Source organism: Cupressus sempervirens, chromosome 9 (genome assembly GCF_028749045.1).
Source record: "Cupressus sempervirens isolate cs-2001-9-10 chromosome 9, ASM2874904v1, whole genome shotgun sequence".
NCBI lineage: Eukaryota > Viridiplantae > Streptophyta > Pinopsida > Cupressales > Cupressaceae > Cupressus > Cupressus sempervirens.
The window spans coordinates 579,306,210-579,324,844 of NC_143126.1; the positions used below are offsets into that span (position 1 = coordinate 579,306,210).

The 18,635-nt window shown below is 33.4% G+C and overlaps 1 pseudogene; it reads left to right on the top strand.

The window, feature by feature from the left end:
• The first annotated feature begins 17,609 nt into the window (after positions 1–17,609).
• Positions 17,610–18,315, top strand: LOC149539987 (uncharacterized; annotated as a pseudogene).
• The last annotated feature ends 320 nt before the right edge of the window (positions 18,316–18,635 follow it).

Genomic DNA, 18,635 nt, shown 5'->3' on the forward strand with positions numbered 1-18,635 from the left:
CTTTTTTTTAAATAGTATTCAGGTGAGAAAATCACAACCATTGACAAAGTCTACGTAGAACTAACAATAAAGTACTATGAAAAATAGTTTGCATCATTAGAATTTTATGTGTAACTCTAAATGAGACATCCAACATATTACAAAATATTTTTGATCTATAAGGGAGCTGGAGGAGGATAAGAAAAAATTTAACCTATCAGAGAGCTTGGTGGTGCATTAGCTAGATAGAAACCAGTAGAAGGTTGGGAAACATGGGCAATAGAATTATAAGAGGATGGCCTTTGGCTAGTTCTGGGAAATGTTTTACTTATTTTTCAATAGATAGGATGAGGGAAAGAAACAGGCTGTGCAAGAAAAGGCCTACCAAACTTGAGGGATTTGAACTCTGAATCTTCAAGTTTTCCAATCATGTCTATGTGATTTAGACCTATTTGAGTAAAGCAAACCCCAGTTTCTTTCAATGGTAGGACCAAGCTTATTGTGCTCACTAAAAAGGGGAAAAATATATGTGGGTATGAATACTTTGGACCTTCTAGGAGTACCTAAAGGTGGATTTTTGAGCATTCAAGAAATGAATCTTAAATTATAAGTGGTCGCTAGATCAACACTTGGACCTGCATCTCTTGGTGTACGCCAACCTATTCCACTGATAGAAATTTTGATTTTGGAGTATCCTAACTTTTCCATAGAAGCTATGTTGGCATCCAACTAAGCAAATAACATGCCAATGTATTGCAATCCACCATCCTCCACTAGTGTCTTAACTTCTCCAAGCAAAGTATAATTTAGATGTATTTTATTAGCATTGGAAGAAATATGCAAATATGGGTAAACAATAACATTGACACAATAGAAGGACTTTGAGTTGGAAAGAAATTCTAGAATCAACTTAACCATAGTCTTTGTAATGCCATCCCTAAACTATCCTAATGATGAAGGGGATGAAAGAATCAAATGCATCCATGACCACAATTGTACTCACCTTTATCCTCTTACCAAGGTTCCATCGAAAAAGTGTACTTATCATCGGTCTTAATGGTATAAGCGATCCAACACACAACAATTTAAAGAAATTATTTAGTGTTGTTTTGAAACAAACTTGCCTTTTTCAATGTCATTCCAAAAATAAAAAATAAAAAACTAATGTATTCAAAGCTCACAAATAGGTCCATTGCTACAGGAATCGCATATCAAATAGATTTTCAAAGGAGAAACTTAAGCTAGGTTTCATTTTGTGCTAGTCCATGTCTAGGCTTGACTAAACAGTAGATTAAATGAATAGGTCTATCACTATAATTTATTTTCTTTATCTTTTCATCCACATTTTATAGATAAGACCAACAAGGTAGTCATATGGGGTGAAAAGGAGCAGGTGAATATTAATGATGTAGATTTGAAGATCCTTTTATTATGTTTTGGATCTAAGACTTTAGTTTGACTGGCATGCCTTTCATACTTTTTAATTAAGGAGCTTTCAATATTCAATGCAGATCTATATTTTGCAAAATATCAGTTGTAAAGAAAATAAAAATTGCTTGGTGTTAGTAGGTATTCTAGTTTTATGTGTGGGATACTTTGTTTCAATAGCTTCTTATTGAAATGAGAGTGTCATATAATTTTGTAAGCTACAATAAAAATAAATCGTTGTATTAAAAACTAGGGGAGTCAATGTAAAGTCCCAAAGCTATGAAAATTTTTCTAAAGAGGCATGATGGAACGATTTGAATGGAAAATAGCTTTTACGTTTGTTTAAATATCCTCCACCTTGATATTGAAATTGTGTTTTTTTATGTTCTCCATATTTTAATATCTACAAGAAGCAAAATTTCCTTAATTTAAACCTAAAGAACCCTTGCTATTAAATTTCCCTAATAATATTTGTAAACTAGAGAAAGCAAACAAAAAAATTATGGAGGAGGTAGAATATGCTAAAATGTGTACCATCACTAATCTCACATGATCTATGTATCTGATAATAGTATAATAATAGTATAGCGATTGTTGCAGGTGAAATGGTTTGTAAATGCATCATCACTTATATAAAGGGTGCACATAAAATGTGCAAGAGAATATACTAAGCAAGATAGATAACTATCATGCATGCTAGTGAAAATGTCAAATTGCCAGGTGGTAAAATCTACGAGGGAGATAAAGTGACAACACCTTTTTTCTATCATTGGAATGGCTGCCCTAGTGTTGGAAGTTGGAAATTTTTGCTCCAGGTCATACACTATAAGACTGTAAAAAAATTAAAATTCCATCTTAAGAAAACCTTGCATAAAATAGCCTTGTTATTTGTGTTCTCTATAATGGGTCACTATGCAGAAATGCAACCTCACTCAAAGCCACCAGAGCTTTCTGCTTTACAAGAGAAGCTAAACAATGTGTAACTTGCGTACTTAAAAACATTAGGAATGGAGGTTATTTCAATTATTTATCGCATTTGATTGGCCTATTCTACAAAGAATAATCAATTTTTAAAGATTAAGGCTACACAATAGTTCATGGCAAGAACTAATGTTTGGAATGAGTTCCTATTCTCAAGGCTATGATTCCCTTTTATTATTTTAGCTTGTGTGTTTCCAATGCAATTGTTGTACATGCTACTATTTTTGTTTTTCTAATTTGCATCCAATGTAATCATCAACTTGATGACCTAGAGGAATATGTTTCACTATAAAAATTAATGGATTTTTTCAAGTTTCTAAGTTCAACATCAACATGGTGTTCTATTTTAGAGTTCCTATCACCATTGGCATGTCTTACAATATCAATTAATTTTGATCAATCATATAACTCATACTTTGTCTAAATACTTAATTGTTTGTTGTTTCACATTATGACCTCTAGTTATGTTTTAGTTCTATAGCAATAAAGGTCTTTAATAATAAATAAGGGTTGTGTGCAGCTCTAGTCCCTACCTTAGTGCAACAAGATTATGACATCAATAGGAGGAACTAGATTTCACATACTTCACATCTATCAATCATATGTCATATAGGTTTCATGACATGTTTTGACAAGAACATCCAAATCATAAACATATGGTCAACATCGTTAATTTTGAGTAGTTTGGTAGCCAAACGTTTTGAGGCTCACAAAAGCATCCAAGTCGAAGCAACATATGAGCTACCACATTTGACTTAACTCTGAGTTCATTGATTGACACTATTATAGGTAGTAGAACAATGAGTAGTCAATAAAAAATACTAGAAAATCAAATAACCTCTAGAGACAAAACTACTTCAGTTGGCTCTGTCAAATATGCAACCCCCTTCATTAGGTATGAAAGAAATGGGAGAGAGCTCACATGTGTTCCCTCTGAGTTTCTTTCAGTTTGTTTCCCCTATGGATGCATTTTACATCAACAAGGGCTACAAAGGGAATTATCATTGTACATACCAAGCATTGGTGAAAGATAGTTGGGAGACTATGGAATGATTTCTCTAGTCAAACCTAATCTTCTAGAAACCCTTTCTGACTGCATTTACATCATTTTTTAGCATAATTTTCTTGAGAAACTAATAATTTGAAAACCCTCTCCTATCTTATTCACAATATTTTCTAAGGAAAATCTCTTGAGAAAGTAACAAGTGAAATAGGTATTTAGATGGAACCTATCACATTCACACCATTTTTTTAGCAAAGTCTAGTGAGAAATTAACAATTAAAATGGGTCTTAAATTGGTAATATTAATCAATGTTTAATTTTTTTTTAATAACATCCAAGAAAGAATTGGACATGTCAGACACTATACATTTTAGCCCTGGCATCTTGGTAGCCCTGACAACTTAGCTCCCAAAATTTCTTCTTGTATTGTTAAGCTTATAGTTATAGACTAGATCATCTTGGTTCAGGAAAGTGGCATAGTACTTACTGCTATGTTCGAAGACGTTGATGATAGCTAGTAGAAATCTCATTGGAGGAAGAGACGTTATTCCAATTACTGTACACTTGAAATTATATAGAGTCTACTTCAAAGAAACACAACCAAAAACAAAAAGTGAACAAATGCATTGAGTCGTTTACAACTTGAAGTGACAAGTATAACAATGTGTTTGAGATGAACCTAGTGATACTCTACATAAAAGAAGCATTCAATCAATTAATAACAAGTATCAAATATCCAAGGTGGATGGACATTGAAGTATACACATAATTCATATTCCTAAACGCTACACATTTATTGGACTAATAAAAGAAACTCTAAAAACTAAATAGAAATGGGAATTTGGAATAAGAATTGTTTGAACAAATGTAAAGATTGTTGTAAATATTAGTGCCTAATATTGTGAAACAATAGAAGTCTTGAGGAGTGAAGGACTAATATGGTAAAAAATCACTAACACTAATGCTGAGGACATACAAAGCCTAAAGAAATAATTGAGAATATACAAAGCCTAACACATAATAGATGAAGTATTCCTTTATCCCACCTGGCTCATTATTTTGGATTGGTATTGATGGAAATACTACAATTAGCATGTTAAGGATATGGAATCTTGTGAAACAACAAGTAGAATTTACTATCTAATATCTATTTTGAAATGGTAGAAGTTTGGAGGGGAGAAGCACTAACATAGTATATAACCAGTCCTAACACACAATCGATGAAGTATTCTATTGTCATACTTAGCTTGTTAGTTTAGTTGGATTGCTATTGATGGAAATGTTACAATTACTATGATAAAGATATGGAATCATGCAAAACAACAAATAGAATTTAACAAAAATCCATTAAAATTAAATTACCTAAAAATAATGAGCCATATGAAAGTACAAGCTTGCAGAAATCATATGTAGAGATTTTTTCTTTACCTATAGTTACTAGCTAGTAGAAAGCACATCAAGGAAATCAAGATCGAAATTTGAAATAGTAATTGAATGTTAGAAGGGATAAACATATAAATCTTGTGTCAATTTGAGAGATTCAAATCCAAAAAAGGACTTAAATGCTTCATAAACCTATGGATAATAATACTATATTTTGATATGTCATCACAAATTATTACATTATCCCTTGATTAATAGAAGGTCCATTTCTTAACTTGCAATCTTGCATATACAACAAGTCCAAAATCACATTGCATAATATGGATAAGGATGTCATTTTGCAAACAAGGCAATCCAAAATGATTCAAGTGGTGCAAAATGAAAGATAGTAATTTCTAGCTAGTTGGTGAACAATTGGGGTGGACTGAGGTATTGTAAACAATTAGCAAGGGAGAAATTATCTCCAAAATTAAAACTTGTGCTCTCCCATTAAACTAAATACTTTTCACCAAATATGCAGGAACTTTAAAATAATCGTAAATAAATAAGATAATATACAACTCCAATTAAGATTCAATTGATGGTACTCTAAATGCTCATTTTTACAATAGTAAAGGGTATAAATAATAATACATAACACAACAATTTAACCATAGGGCAATTGAAGGCATCACACAAATCTACATGTTCAAAAGAAAATGGCATAGAACAATAAGTGTTTGTGGAAATCTTTAACTACAAAATATAAATTGGCATATAATTTCAAATCCTTGAAGCCTCAATAGAGACTAATAGTCAAGTAAAATTGAACATTGTAGAATGAAGAGACATCGGGAACCCTTGTCTTGCAACAACTCAAAATTCTTGTCCTGGTAGCCAAATGTCATGGGAAATACCAGGGTTTGTTTTGGTGACAAGCACACTATTCTTGTGGCCTCTAAAAATACAATGTAGAAATCAAACGAGAATAATGTCACTGCAAACATGGAATAATAAATATAGCATAGAAAGGATATAGGTAGAAAATCAAACTTGCACTATTGGGGCTCAAAAATATGCAACGTGGGACAATGAAGTAGGCAAAATAAATTTAGCATTACCTCTAAATCAAAACCAGACATGATAGTGGTCAAAACAAAAAGTGGAATGCATCTAATGCTTGCTTAGTCGAGTGGAATGGTAGTTTGTCGTAATAAGCTCAAACATGTCAAATGGGTTTGATGTGAGAATTACATGTGTCAATTTCCATGCACAAATATGCCACCACTTGCCATGGGTGCCACAATTGCCACGAATCCATAAATGAGTTTTGTCCCCAATTTTTCATAAAGTAAATTAAAAAGATGGCCAAGAAAATAAGAAGTAACTAATGAGGAAAATCAGAAATTAAAACAGAGATTTTGGATTAAACGGTGATAATCTCTCCACCTTAGTGTATAGCCAATATTTGGACATGTTCATGAGAATTAAGGAAGAAATTAATTCACAATAGAGAATGAAAAACTTTAGTCTCTCCTTAATCAACAGAAACTAATAAAAACATAAATGAAATGCAATATTAATTTCTTAAATCTACATTTCTCTACTTCATCTTACTTGTATAAGCATTAGACTAATATCTTTATAGAACACTCCATTCACTAATTCAAAATTCTCATATAATCTCTTACAAGTGCTCTAAAAACTTTGAAATGTTTAGTTCTTCCATTAGATATCACGTCGAAAGTTTTCGTAATTCAGCTCTAGATACCACGTCGAAATAAAAACTTCTAGAATGTTTAGCTCTTCCATTATATTTCATAATTCACCTCTAGATACCATGTCAAGAGTTTTCTTTAACAAAAAACCGACAACAAGAGCTCTGGTGAGCAGGAGTCCCTGCCTTTTGTGTGGGTAGAAAATAGTGAGTTTGACGAGCAAAGAGAAAACTGAGTGCTATTATGTTTTTAATGGGTTCAAGGTTGGAGGTATAGTGCTCGCTACCACTGCAATAAATTAGTGTAACATTGTAGTGATTATATATTGTAGCTATTTTGCCTGCTAAAGCAGAGGCACAAAGAGGGAAGATCTACTTGCTTATTGTAGCCTATGGTGTAGAAAAACAAAGAGCTGAGAAGTTGAGTATCTATATGTTGAACTCATATTAACTATGTACCATTTGATAGAGCAGCAAGTAAAGAGTAGTGAATTTGTTATTGCAATTTACAAAAAGCATGGTGGCACTAAGGAGTCATGTTGTTTTATGTCTTGCTGTCTATACATGTAGCCAAAAATTTTGCAGAGCGTAAAGAGAAATAAAATTTAACAGTAGTATACTCCACTGTGGGAGAGGAAGTTTTAAACTATGTATAAGAAAGTATATGTTCAACTATTATTAACTATGTACTATTTAATATAGCGAATAGCAAATAGTACAAAATTTGTAATAGCAATTTACATAAAGCATGTTGGTGCTGAAAAGACATGCTATTGTATGCTTTGTTGTATATATATGTAAGAAAATTTTTGCAGCGTGACTATTACAAGGTCCATACATGATAATGTGACATATATGTTATGTTCTTTTGTATAAAGAAGGGTGAACTATGTATAGAAGGTGGTCAATGGCAAAAACTAGTGTTGAAAAATCTGGCCTCGCTTTCATTCTAATATATATAGTGTACCTGCAGCAAAATATTGTTGTTGTTAGAGTTGTGTAATAGTTGAATGTGATTTATGCAATGAATTATTGTGAAGATTTTAAAACTATGAAGCATATCAGTGATGTATGTGATTGTGGTAGTGTCATAATACATTAATAAAGAAGAATAAAGTGGTAAAGATTTTACCTTGTTGTGTCTTATTCTAGTTTTGCAAGATTATTCCACAGATGATATCTTGGTTATGCAGCCTACAATTTGTAAATAAGTATGAGTTAATAGATTTCTTTGTATTTGTTTTATTTGAATTTGATTGTGTAATGAGAGTCGTAAGAGAATGCGTAGGATTTCTTATAGGTGGAGTTTCTCGTGTGATTGATGTGATTGTGTGGTCCATTACAAGTGTAAAAGTGCCTTGAATCTTGAAGTTCTACATCATGTAGATTGTTGCAGACATGCTTTCTATGTACTTGTTAAATTCAATCTTTGTTAATTCTGGAAAGTAGTCCTGCAAAAGCTTTCCATGTAGACTACACTCGAAGATGTTGTCTTCTGTTTCAATGATACATTAGAGGTAGGGTTGAAATTAAAATGTTGTGTCTATTCTGCACTTGGTGTAGTGGATGTCTATTGGATAAGCTGTTGTTGATATAGATACCATTTGTTGGCAGACTATGCATAGTGGCTGGTATGGTGAGCTATGGACATTTTTTGCCTGTAATATTCCTGTTAGCTGAAAGCATGATGGTCAAGGTCAGTTGTAATTGATTGTAGTGTTATTTTTCTTGTTAGATGTTGTATTTCAGGTAGCAGTATTTGTTGACTGACCTATAAATTGTTGTAGTGAGTGCATAGTGCAGATGTCATTGAGATGATCTATGTATGTGGCTAGGCCTAATCTGATAACTACTGAACCTCATGGACTGGTATGGGTGACATTTTTTAGGAGCAGCAACAACATTGTTGGTGATGTTGTTAACCTGCATATACTTTCTAGGCTTTTGTAGCTGTGGCTGTGGGCTTTTGGGACTATGAACTAGGAGAAGGAAAGCAGATATTAGGAATTGAAATATTGAAATTAGATAAAAGTATTCTGATAGAAGTTGATGTATTATTTGTTACTTACAGTAGCTGTGTCAGACGAACATTGTCCATCTCTGATTTGCAGCTAAAATTCTGTGGTGTTCTATACATATGAAGTTACAAGAACGTTGAGACTGCCAGTTGGATAATTGTTATGTGACTAGATGAGTTGGGAGATTTTGGTGTCAAGTGATAGTTTTTGTTGTTTGAAAATAGGTGGTATTTGTTTGACTTCAATTTTTGAATTGAACTGTATACAGTAATCAGCATCTCCTCTTTCATATTGCGAATTTGTTTTCTTGATTCCAAATTTGTGAATGCGGATACTTGTTCCAAGAGTTAGCCAGTGCAAATATTTATTAGTCAACGTGTTGGTGATGTTTGCTGTTATAGTTAGTAGGTTAGCTTTGTCTATGAGATCTATGTGTGCAATTGATGATCTTTGTTCATTTTGTGTAGGGTTCTTGCAAGCTGGTCCATATGTAGCTAGGATGTCACCCTCAAAGAATGTTGCTGATTGTGTGTTGCAGATGTCAAATATGGCAGTTGGGGAAGTGGCAATGACATTTTGCCTACAGTGAAAGTAGCTAAGATATTTTGAAATACATTGACTAGGATAATTGTATGCTGACTAATTGTAGAGAGAGTATTAAAACAGTAAGAGTACTTGCCTCTTGTGTCTATTTTTGTCAGTAGCAATTGGAGAGCTTATGTTTTCATCTATGTCCATCGTCCTTTGAGGTGGACCTGTAGTGAAGATGCATCTAACATTAGATGATTAATTGTAGCCTATGTTATTTTCTTTGTGTTTAATTTGAAAAATAGATTATGGTGTCATTTGGTACAACATAAATTTGACTGCAACTATAAAGTGATCAGTCCAGTATGTGTCTAGAATAGTGGCTTTTTTAATTTCGATGTCCATGTTATGTATCTAGATGTGGTCAAGGTTGCTTCCTGTTTGTGTTGTTGTGTTCTCTATTGCAAGTTTTAGACTATGTTGTCGCATGATGTTGAATAGGTGTGATTTTTTGGTTGATGTCTTTAAAATATCGATGTTGAAGTCTCCTGCAATTAGTAGTTTTGATTGTTATGGTAAATTGGTGGTGACAATTTGCATGAAAGTGGAAAGGTCATTCGTTGTTGTGATCGGTGTCATATATATGTTTGCAATGTGCAAGCATGCTTAGATGTGAAAAAGATCAATTATGATTGATTCGAGGTGTCTAGTTGCATATGTTTTGATATTTTGCACTATGGTAATTTTGTTGCAACATGTCAGTAGTCCATGAATTGCATGTGATGGATAGAATTCAAATTTTTTATTCAATAGTGGCAGTTCGTCAATGTGCTTGGTTCTTGTCTCTTGGAAGCAAAGTATAGTTGCATTATGCAAATCATGATCATGGTCTATTTCTTTTGCATGTAGTTGCAAGCTACAGGTATTTAAAGTACATATTGTAGTGGTGGTGATTGATGTGAAAGAAAGAGTGTAATGAAGAGACCATTGTGAGGATGTTTGTAGGTGTTGAATTTCTATTTTGACTTTTTGGGAAAGCCTAAAATTATTATGTTGTATTTTGTTCATCAAGTACAATTTTTCTATTTCTTTAACACACGATAGGGCAGTGTACGAAAGGCCATATTGATAGACCTTTGTGGGGTCAAAAACAATAGTGTCCATTGTCAAGCCCTGTGCTCTATGAATAGTTCTTGCAGATGCAAGTTGTATAGGGAATTATGATCATATGACTATGTTTGTCAATATTCACATTCTTCTTGTAACTCGTGTCAGTGGTGTCCATATAGCAGGTATTGTATCTATGTACATGTGTTGCATTTGTTGTTTTTGCAATCTTCCAACATTAGGATCATTGAACTTGATCCAGAGGATGTCTTCATTGTTGTTTGTATGTAGTTGGAATGTGCCATCAACACCATTGACCAAGCCATCTTGTGTGTCAAAGTTACCTACTATAAGCTCAACTAGGATCCCTGGCTTGATGAATATAGTGGATGGTAAGCTTGTCCTTTCTAGTTGATGAGGGTTCTTCTCTACTGTTGTGTCTTTTCGATCAATTGCCTCAAATTTATAAAGTGTTGTTGGTAGTAGGTCTAACATATTTTTGTTGTGCTCATCAATAGTAGAGTTGTGTTGGAACAAATGTGGTAGTTTTGGATCTTTAGATATAGGTCTGTAACATGCTTTATTTATGTATGAAATGTCTTCATTTGTCTATTCAGAGATCCTTATTCAGTTCAAAACAAAGACAAAGTGTTCATTTCTTTGTCTAATGATAGTTTTCAAGTTATAATATTTGATATTGTTAGTCCAAAATGTGTATGGAATTTTCTCGCCATTAATTCTTGGCTGCTCAAAAATCCACCCACCGCATACTAGTTGTGCTTGGTAAAAGTCACCACAAAATATGATGTCTATGTTTTCAAAAGATTGAGTTGGTGTATGTTTTATTTGACGGTGTCATTTGTCTATATTGTATAGAGTTGTTCATCCTATTAGTGATGTCTCATCGATTAAAAGAACTTGAAGTTGATCCAGTCTCTTGCTTGAGTTGTCAAACATATCTAAGTCTAGTGGTGTGATGTTTGATGAGCTACATGGTAGAGGGAATATTGAATGCACGGTTACGCCTCCTATATTGTATGCAGCCTTTCCTATTGATGCTACAATGATGCTTTTTGGTTTTAGTGGATCACTATGTAATTGTTTATCATAGAGATAGATCAAAACCTCTAGAGTAGCTTTGCTGTAAAAGTCTTCCCAATTCCTACTCCTCCTATTAGAAATAAGTATAGTGATTTGTTTGGGAAAACTCTTTTTTTCATAATTACATCTTTTAATATTGCTTGTTGCTCTCTATTTAATTTTCTTCGCATTGTGTAGTATTCTTCGGTCCTTTGCAAGAACGGGTGTGTGATTTCTGAAAATAATGGATTACAAACAATTTGAATAGTTTGGTTTGGTTTGAGTTTTCTATTGTGCATCAAGTCATTAGCTAAGTCATAGTGTTCTTCTGTTGTTGCTTGATTATCGGATTGTAAATAGCAATTGAATATCATTGTTGCATTTTCAGTATTCTCTATTTCCTTTTGCGCATTGTCTATGTTACCCCATGCATAATCAATTTGTGCATTGAACATTCTCTCAATCTTTTCTATTTGTGTCTTTTTAGCATTGAATGCATCGACCCATATGTTGTGTTATGATAACAATGTTTCCTCGTTTACTCAAAAAAGTATGTACAACATCAGTTTCTCTCTACAGTAATTTTGATAGTCAATGTGTGGATTGTATTTCACAAAACATATAATTTGTGCTTTTCATCTTTTTTGGAAGCCAGTTGATTTGTTATAGTAGAGTGCAATGTACTCGGCGCGTGATAAATTGTCTAATGTGATTAGCCTTGATATGTATTTGTCTATTGCAGAGGCATACATGATGTTTTTAGAGTTGTCATGTTCTTTAGCCAATAGTTTAGGACTTTTGAGCATGAAGACTCTACTCTCTGATGGTGCAGTGTTGATAAACACAATTTTTCTTGATGATCTGTGTAATGCCAATGACAATGCAATATGGACCGCTTTTCGAGTAGACGTTTGTTGATAGTTTAGTAATGCATTTCCAAGTTTTCTTATTAATTTCATTTTATTGTCATAAGTTATTGTTGTTTTCTTGCGCAACTGTTGGAAGGCTAGTGTCGTTGTTGTATCTTGCTTTGTCATATAAGAGCAATAGTAAGATGCAGCAGCATATGCATCTAGAATGAATTGTGTATCAGTATTAGTGTACCATAATGATGGCACTTGCTTTGCAAATGCATTTGTCTAGGTGTCACTTGGGTCTCTTTTTAGTAACAACGCTCTTCTTCTTAGTCTCATTTGTAGCATTAGGATGTAATCATCTTCGGTTGTGTCAAAGTCATTGAGAAATTGGTCAAATGTAACATCTCTTGAGTATTGTTTATGCTCAAGCTGTTTGAAGAGGTGTATTTCTTTTTCTTTGATTCTTGTATCTATTGTTGATAAAGGCTCTCGAATAGTTGTTTTCCTCATTGGAGGCATAGGTAAATTGAAGCGACAAGTTAATGTCCTATATTTTTTGCAGCTTTTTGTGTGATGGTGCATTTGAATTTTGACAAGGTTTTCATCTAGAAGTGTAGAATTAAAAGAGACATATTTGTCAACAAAGTTCTCGATTTCTTCATTTGTAGATTGTCCATATATGGGTGCATTTTTAGTCCAGATCATAAAATGCACATGTTCGTTTCCTCTATTTTGGAATTCGGTGACAAAAAAGTAATCTGACACCTTGCCAAACAATTCTATATTTGTTAACATCATTCTATGGAATGCATTGAGCCGATGATTGAAATATCGAGTGCATAGAACTAGATTTTGTCTTATTTGAAAGTCTAGATTTCTATCTTCTATAGTTTCATTCTCTTTATAGTTATTGCTAGGATAGATTTTGTCTAAAGCTTGTACTAGTGGCAGCCACAAGTGTTCAGCACTTGTCAATGTGGCAAAGAATGTTGGCATTCCTAACTACCTTATCATTGCAAATATGTTTTTCTGTGTATTGTCCATGTAGTCAGATGATGTATGAATACTCTTCAATGATCTAAAACCGATTGGCAATCTTAATATTTGTTCAATATTTGTAGGGGTGTGGACATCTTTTGCCAACAACTTTTTACCTTTGAGCTCACCTTTTCTTATGCAAACCCATTTCTTATGCAAACCCATGCAATTGAAGAGATTTGTTGAATAATAAGTTTTATTGCTTTGAAGAAAATGTTTGTAATATGCATTGAAAAGTCATTATCGAAATGCATGAGCTCCCATTTTACTATTTTTTGGAGCGAGAAATTTGACACAATGTGTTGTGGTCTTGGAAAACCATAGAAGAGAAGTGGAAAGTTCATTTCTTTTGAGTTTTGATCTTGAAATATTTCAAGAGGTTTGACTCCTTCGGAAGGCGCTATCTCAATTATCGTTGTCTCAAGATCTTTGATTGAATGTGTGTCATTGAACCAATGGATAAGTGATTTGGAGATTGGTTCGTTACTTAGTTCATGATTCTCATTAAAGTCTTCTATTTTTGCATTGCTGAGACATTTTGTTTGTTGTTTTTTTCCCGTTAGAATGGTGTTCAATTACTCATCTATGGTAACGTTCTCTCTAATATACAAGGGTATAGTTGTTAAAGTTGATAGTGCATTCATTACACACAGGGGTCTGACATTGCCTTGTGCATATGCATTTTCATATTGTAGTTTTCACTTCAATCTTATTGCAATTGTTCTATTTTCATCTAATTGTCTACACAATACTTGTTCCACTTTATCAATATCTACAGGCACATTGATTATTGTTCCATTTAGCCCATACTATGACCTTTTGTAGCCTAGTTGTCTTATTTGGGCAAACGCAATGCACAATGACACAAGTCTTTCTTCTAGTGAAGTTAACATGTGCACTGCATCGATACATCTATTTCTTTGTATCCTCCAAGGTGCAGAAAAAGGAGGAATGTTGCTAGATACAATAGCTTTGAAACATTGGGTACATACAAATTTGCCAATTTCAATTTTCTTTTCTTCGTGTGTTATTGGAAGGCAGTTGAAAACATCGAGAAATGTTTCATCAATCATTTGCATTTTCTTTTGGAAATGTAACATTTCATAGATGATGCATGAGTTTATGGGTGTGTCATTTATAATACGTTGGTATGCTTTAATTGATTTTGAGATTTGTCTACGTGGTAAAGGTTGTTTAGAGTTTCGTCTGGCAGTTTGATGGAAATGGTGGCAAAGTTTGTTGTTTGTTCGAGCATTTTCAAGATTTTTTTGCTTTCTATTTTGTTGAAGAAAACTTATGCTCGTACTCTTTTGCATTATGTTTTTGAGGGAATGTAATGAATGCCTACTTTTGAGATGATCCTGTTATGTTGTTGTTATGCCTATTCTATAGAAGTTGATAGATGTTGTATTTTGCATTGTAGGTGGTTGACTTTGTATCATGGAAGATGATGATTCTTGTCTTTGGTTTTCATTAGTTCCTTATTTTTTTTTGCCACCATGTATTATTTCTTTTAAGGATCATAGTGAATATCGAGTATTTCAATTGGTTGATGTTGGTGTTTGTAGCTGTGTATGTTGTAAGATATCAAATGATGCTTGAGATAGTGGTCTAGTTGGCCTAGTTTGTAGCTCCTAAGATCCTGATGATGTGAATTTGTCAGAGCTATTATGCAAATCCGTTTCCTAATGGAGCTTTGTGCAAAAGAAAAATTGGCACATTGTTAATTGTGCTATGTTGAACTAACTGGAAAGAAGGGTGAAAGTAGCTACTATGATCATTATTTACAAAAGTTTCAAAATCTCCAAGGTGAAATGAACTAATGCATAGCAAATTCAAGTGTTGAGTAGGCAAAAGAAAACAATTTTCATAGAAATTATATAATATACTTATTATTTCTAAGTAGGTACTGACATCATTATTTACGAAAGTTTCAAATTTTGGTAGCAAAGCTGAACCAATGCATACATAATTCAATTGGTTATCACAAGAGATAGAATAATGTTGAAAGAAATTTTATATTATTATTAATATCTGAAAGCTTAAAGTGGTTTATAAAATGCTCACTTGATTAATGACTATGTAAGTTGTTGTGCTTGAAAGAAGATTGTCTTTTATGCTTCTTGTTACTAAAAAATCTTGTTGCAGTGAACTTTGTACCTATGACCTGTGTGCATAAAATCATTATGATCAAAAGACTTGAAAATTTATTGGATAGTTCAATCATAGATAGTAAAGGTATAAATAAAATATAATTAAATTTTAAAGAAATGAACAATGTTAAAAAATAAATAGATTATCGATATTTTTAAAAAGAAATGAACCAGCAAGTTAGAAAGTAAAATAAAAATTACCTTAAAAAGTTATAAAATCTAATTTTTATGGTTTTAGATTTTTGCGATTATGTTCTTGTATACGTACTAACTTAATGAAATGGAACTGTAAAATATAAATGGTAATGCATAGTTTATAGGATTTGCATGGTTGGGTTTGAAGTTTGAGTTCTAATAAGGAGACTTTGATTTGAGCTACCGCAAGTTTTATTAAGCAAGCATTGGAAATCTGGAAGTTAACAGATTATTTAAACTATTCTTACAAGCAGTGCACTATAGTTTTTCTCCATAGTAATATTCCAAATAGCAATGTTTTAAACATGATTTATCTAGAATAATGTAAATTGTTTTGTTTTTAAATTCTTTTAAGGCTGCCATAAGAATCCAGATTTGGTGCTCTAAAACAAAGCATACTCTGTTATGCAATAGAGTTCACAGAGCATAGGGAGGATGAAATGAATCATTTTTCTTGATTCTGCAATCCTGTAACTAAATACCCACTTGGAATTGATTAAGTTTTAAGTTTTAAGTATTGAATTGATGAAGTTTTGAGTATTCTTTCTCTTGTACTATTTTATTTTAGTAGAGATGTTTGATGAGTAGAGGCCCAATGGCTGTTACGCCATGAGATATCATGCAAGCTATGACTGTTAGAGCTCACTTACCATGACAGTTCATTTGGCCTGGGTTTTTTTGTGGCTCAGATGAATTGGAATGGATTTGCTTTAATTGGGGCCATAAATTTTTATTCTCTACTTCAAGTATCTCGATGGCAAGTTGAATCAAAGAGTCAAATACAAATCCAACACCAGGGTTGTAAATGAAGAAGACAAGGGTAAAATGAGATTGTTGAGATTTCCATCTACGCAGTACAAAGAGGCAAATGAAAAGGCAAGCCTAAAGGAAACTATTTTGATTGCCAATAAGGAATCTTTGCCGTGTAATCCATGTGTTGTCCTAATTTTTAAGATCCTTGGATTTGGGCATTGAGATTGTCTTTTACCGAATGGACTTTACAATTATGGAACTGAAAAATTTAGATTTATAGCCATTCATATTTACTAAGACGCACATATGTAAAAGAGTAGTAAATAATACTAGGCAATAGATGTTGGGTCAAATATGAGTATTAGCCTTGGGCTATGGAGATAGACCTTTTTAAGGAAAATATCAAAAATCTTAATACTATGACACCTGATAACCTGAACAAACAATTTCATGAAATCCAAAGAATTAAGCTCTACAAAAAATTATGGAATGAGGGACTTACAGTCGAGCCAACATGAATGCCAATCGCCTGAAGTTCGCTAATATCGACCTCAGCCTTCACACGGGGGAAAACGCTCCTGTTGACATTCACAACGAAGACCAAAAATCACTTTCAAGCACACCCTCACACAGATAAACCTATCAAAAAGAAAATGAAGGAACCAAAAAATACCATACAAGTATATAAATTGCAAGACCCGTCATTCATACCTCTGCTTCTGCATATTGTGCGAAAACTGCTCCTTCATAATTTAGAAATTGGAAAATATGTTATGGTCTTTATCCATCTCGACTGTCAGTGGCTTGCTAGCTCCGTGATGTTACCATACTAAATGCTAACCGATCTCCACTATCCACTAGCCTTCCATCACATTAACAAAAAATAAATTGCCTTTGCACCCGACATACGTCTCATTTTTGTTTAATAAATTTTTTTGAAAAAGCCAATAAACCCCAGCAAAATTGTTGTCGACCAATCATAAATTTGAAATTAGCAACTAATAATTACATTTTCTTAATACAGCTACTTAAACCTTATGACACCTGCTGAGTACCAAAAAAGAAATAGGGTGCGTGTGAAAAAAAACATTAGTTCACTGCCTTTTAAAAAGGAAGGGACTAATAAGTTTTCTCACATAAATTATGCTAAATATTAATAGTGTTGCTTCGAAAGGGGAAAAATAAAGTAGCAAACGAAAGTTCAACAGGCCTGTTATGTGGATAGCTAATACAGCTCCATAGCGTCAAGAATTCTCACAATGGATTTTGAATATGTTCATGCAAAAACCAATAAAGAAGTAATCGAAATCATAGCTACAAAGAAAGGGTGTGCTCTTCTTGATCTAGGTTTTAACAAAGGAGAATTGTAATGGACATTTGTTAATTTGAGTTTATCTATAGAGAATTGGAATGGATTCCAACCCACAATTTCACGTGGGCATCACAGTGCTTCAATAGAGAAAGAAAATTAACTTGAGCCCTCTGCCTGTTTCTTCTCCTTCCTTTCACCCTAGAAACCATGCCATTTGATGTGGGCAACACGACCTTCCCATCTTCTTCACTATACTCAGCTCCTCCTTTTGTTAGGACCGAAGAAGAAGCTACCCTTTTGGAAGAGCGGGGCATAAATACCCAGATGATATTTAAGAAAACAAGGAGCATACTAAACCCTTTTAAAGTGAAAACTGAGTTGCATGAAGATGCCGAGCTCTCAGGGCCCTTCATTATTTGTATGGCTTTAGGAGTGTGCCAGCTGCTCTCAAGGAAGCTCCAATTCAGAGTAATTTTAGGTTGGGTATGTTTGGCCTCCTTTTTCCTCTATGTTGTGATCAACATGTTGGTTGGAAGAAATGCAAACCTAGATCTCTACAGATGCCTCAGTTTTGTGGGCTGCTATTTGCTGCCACTACTTTTGTTTTCTGCTCTGTGCCTAATAATTCCCCAGACTTCAAGAATTGCTCTAATGGTCATGGCAGGAGTAACGGTCATCTGGTGCACAAGGACTTGCACAACTCTATTAGTGGCATTTACACCCTACGTCGACCAATAGCGAAGCCTGGTAGCTTATGCCTGCTGCTTGATTTTCACCCTCTTTTCTCTCCTTGTTGTTTTTTGACCATTTAGTTTTGATTGCCTAAATCCATGTATATATTTGAGAGTTTCTTGTTGCGGTGTTTTAAATGGTACTCGATGGGTGCTTCCTTGTTCAATTATTAAAGATGTATTAGTTTTTTGTTAATAATGATTATAGCACCGACATATGATGTGAGTTGCTTCTATTATATGTGCACAACATTGATTGTCCTACTCAATTGATTTGAAAAGAAGAATCATTGGTTAAATATGATCATGTACAATGAATTCTTCTGTTAAGAAAAAATATTATTAAACTCGGGTCTGGACTCGAGAAATTTTTAGTGAATATCTTAAAAAAAT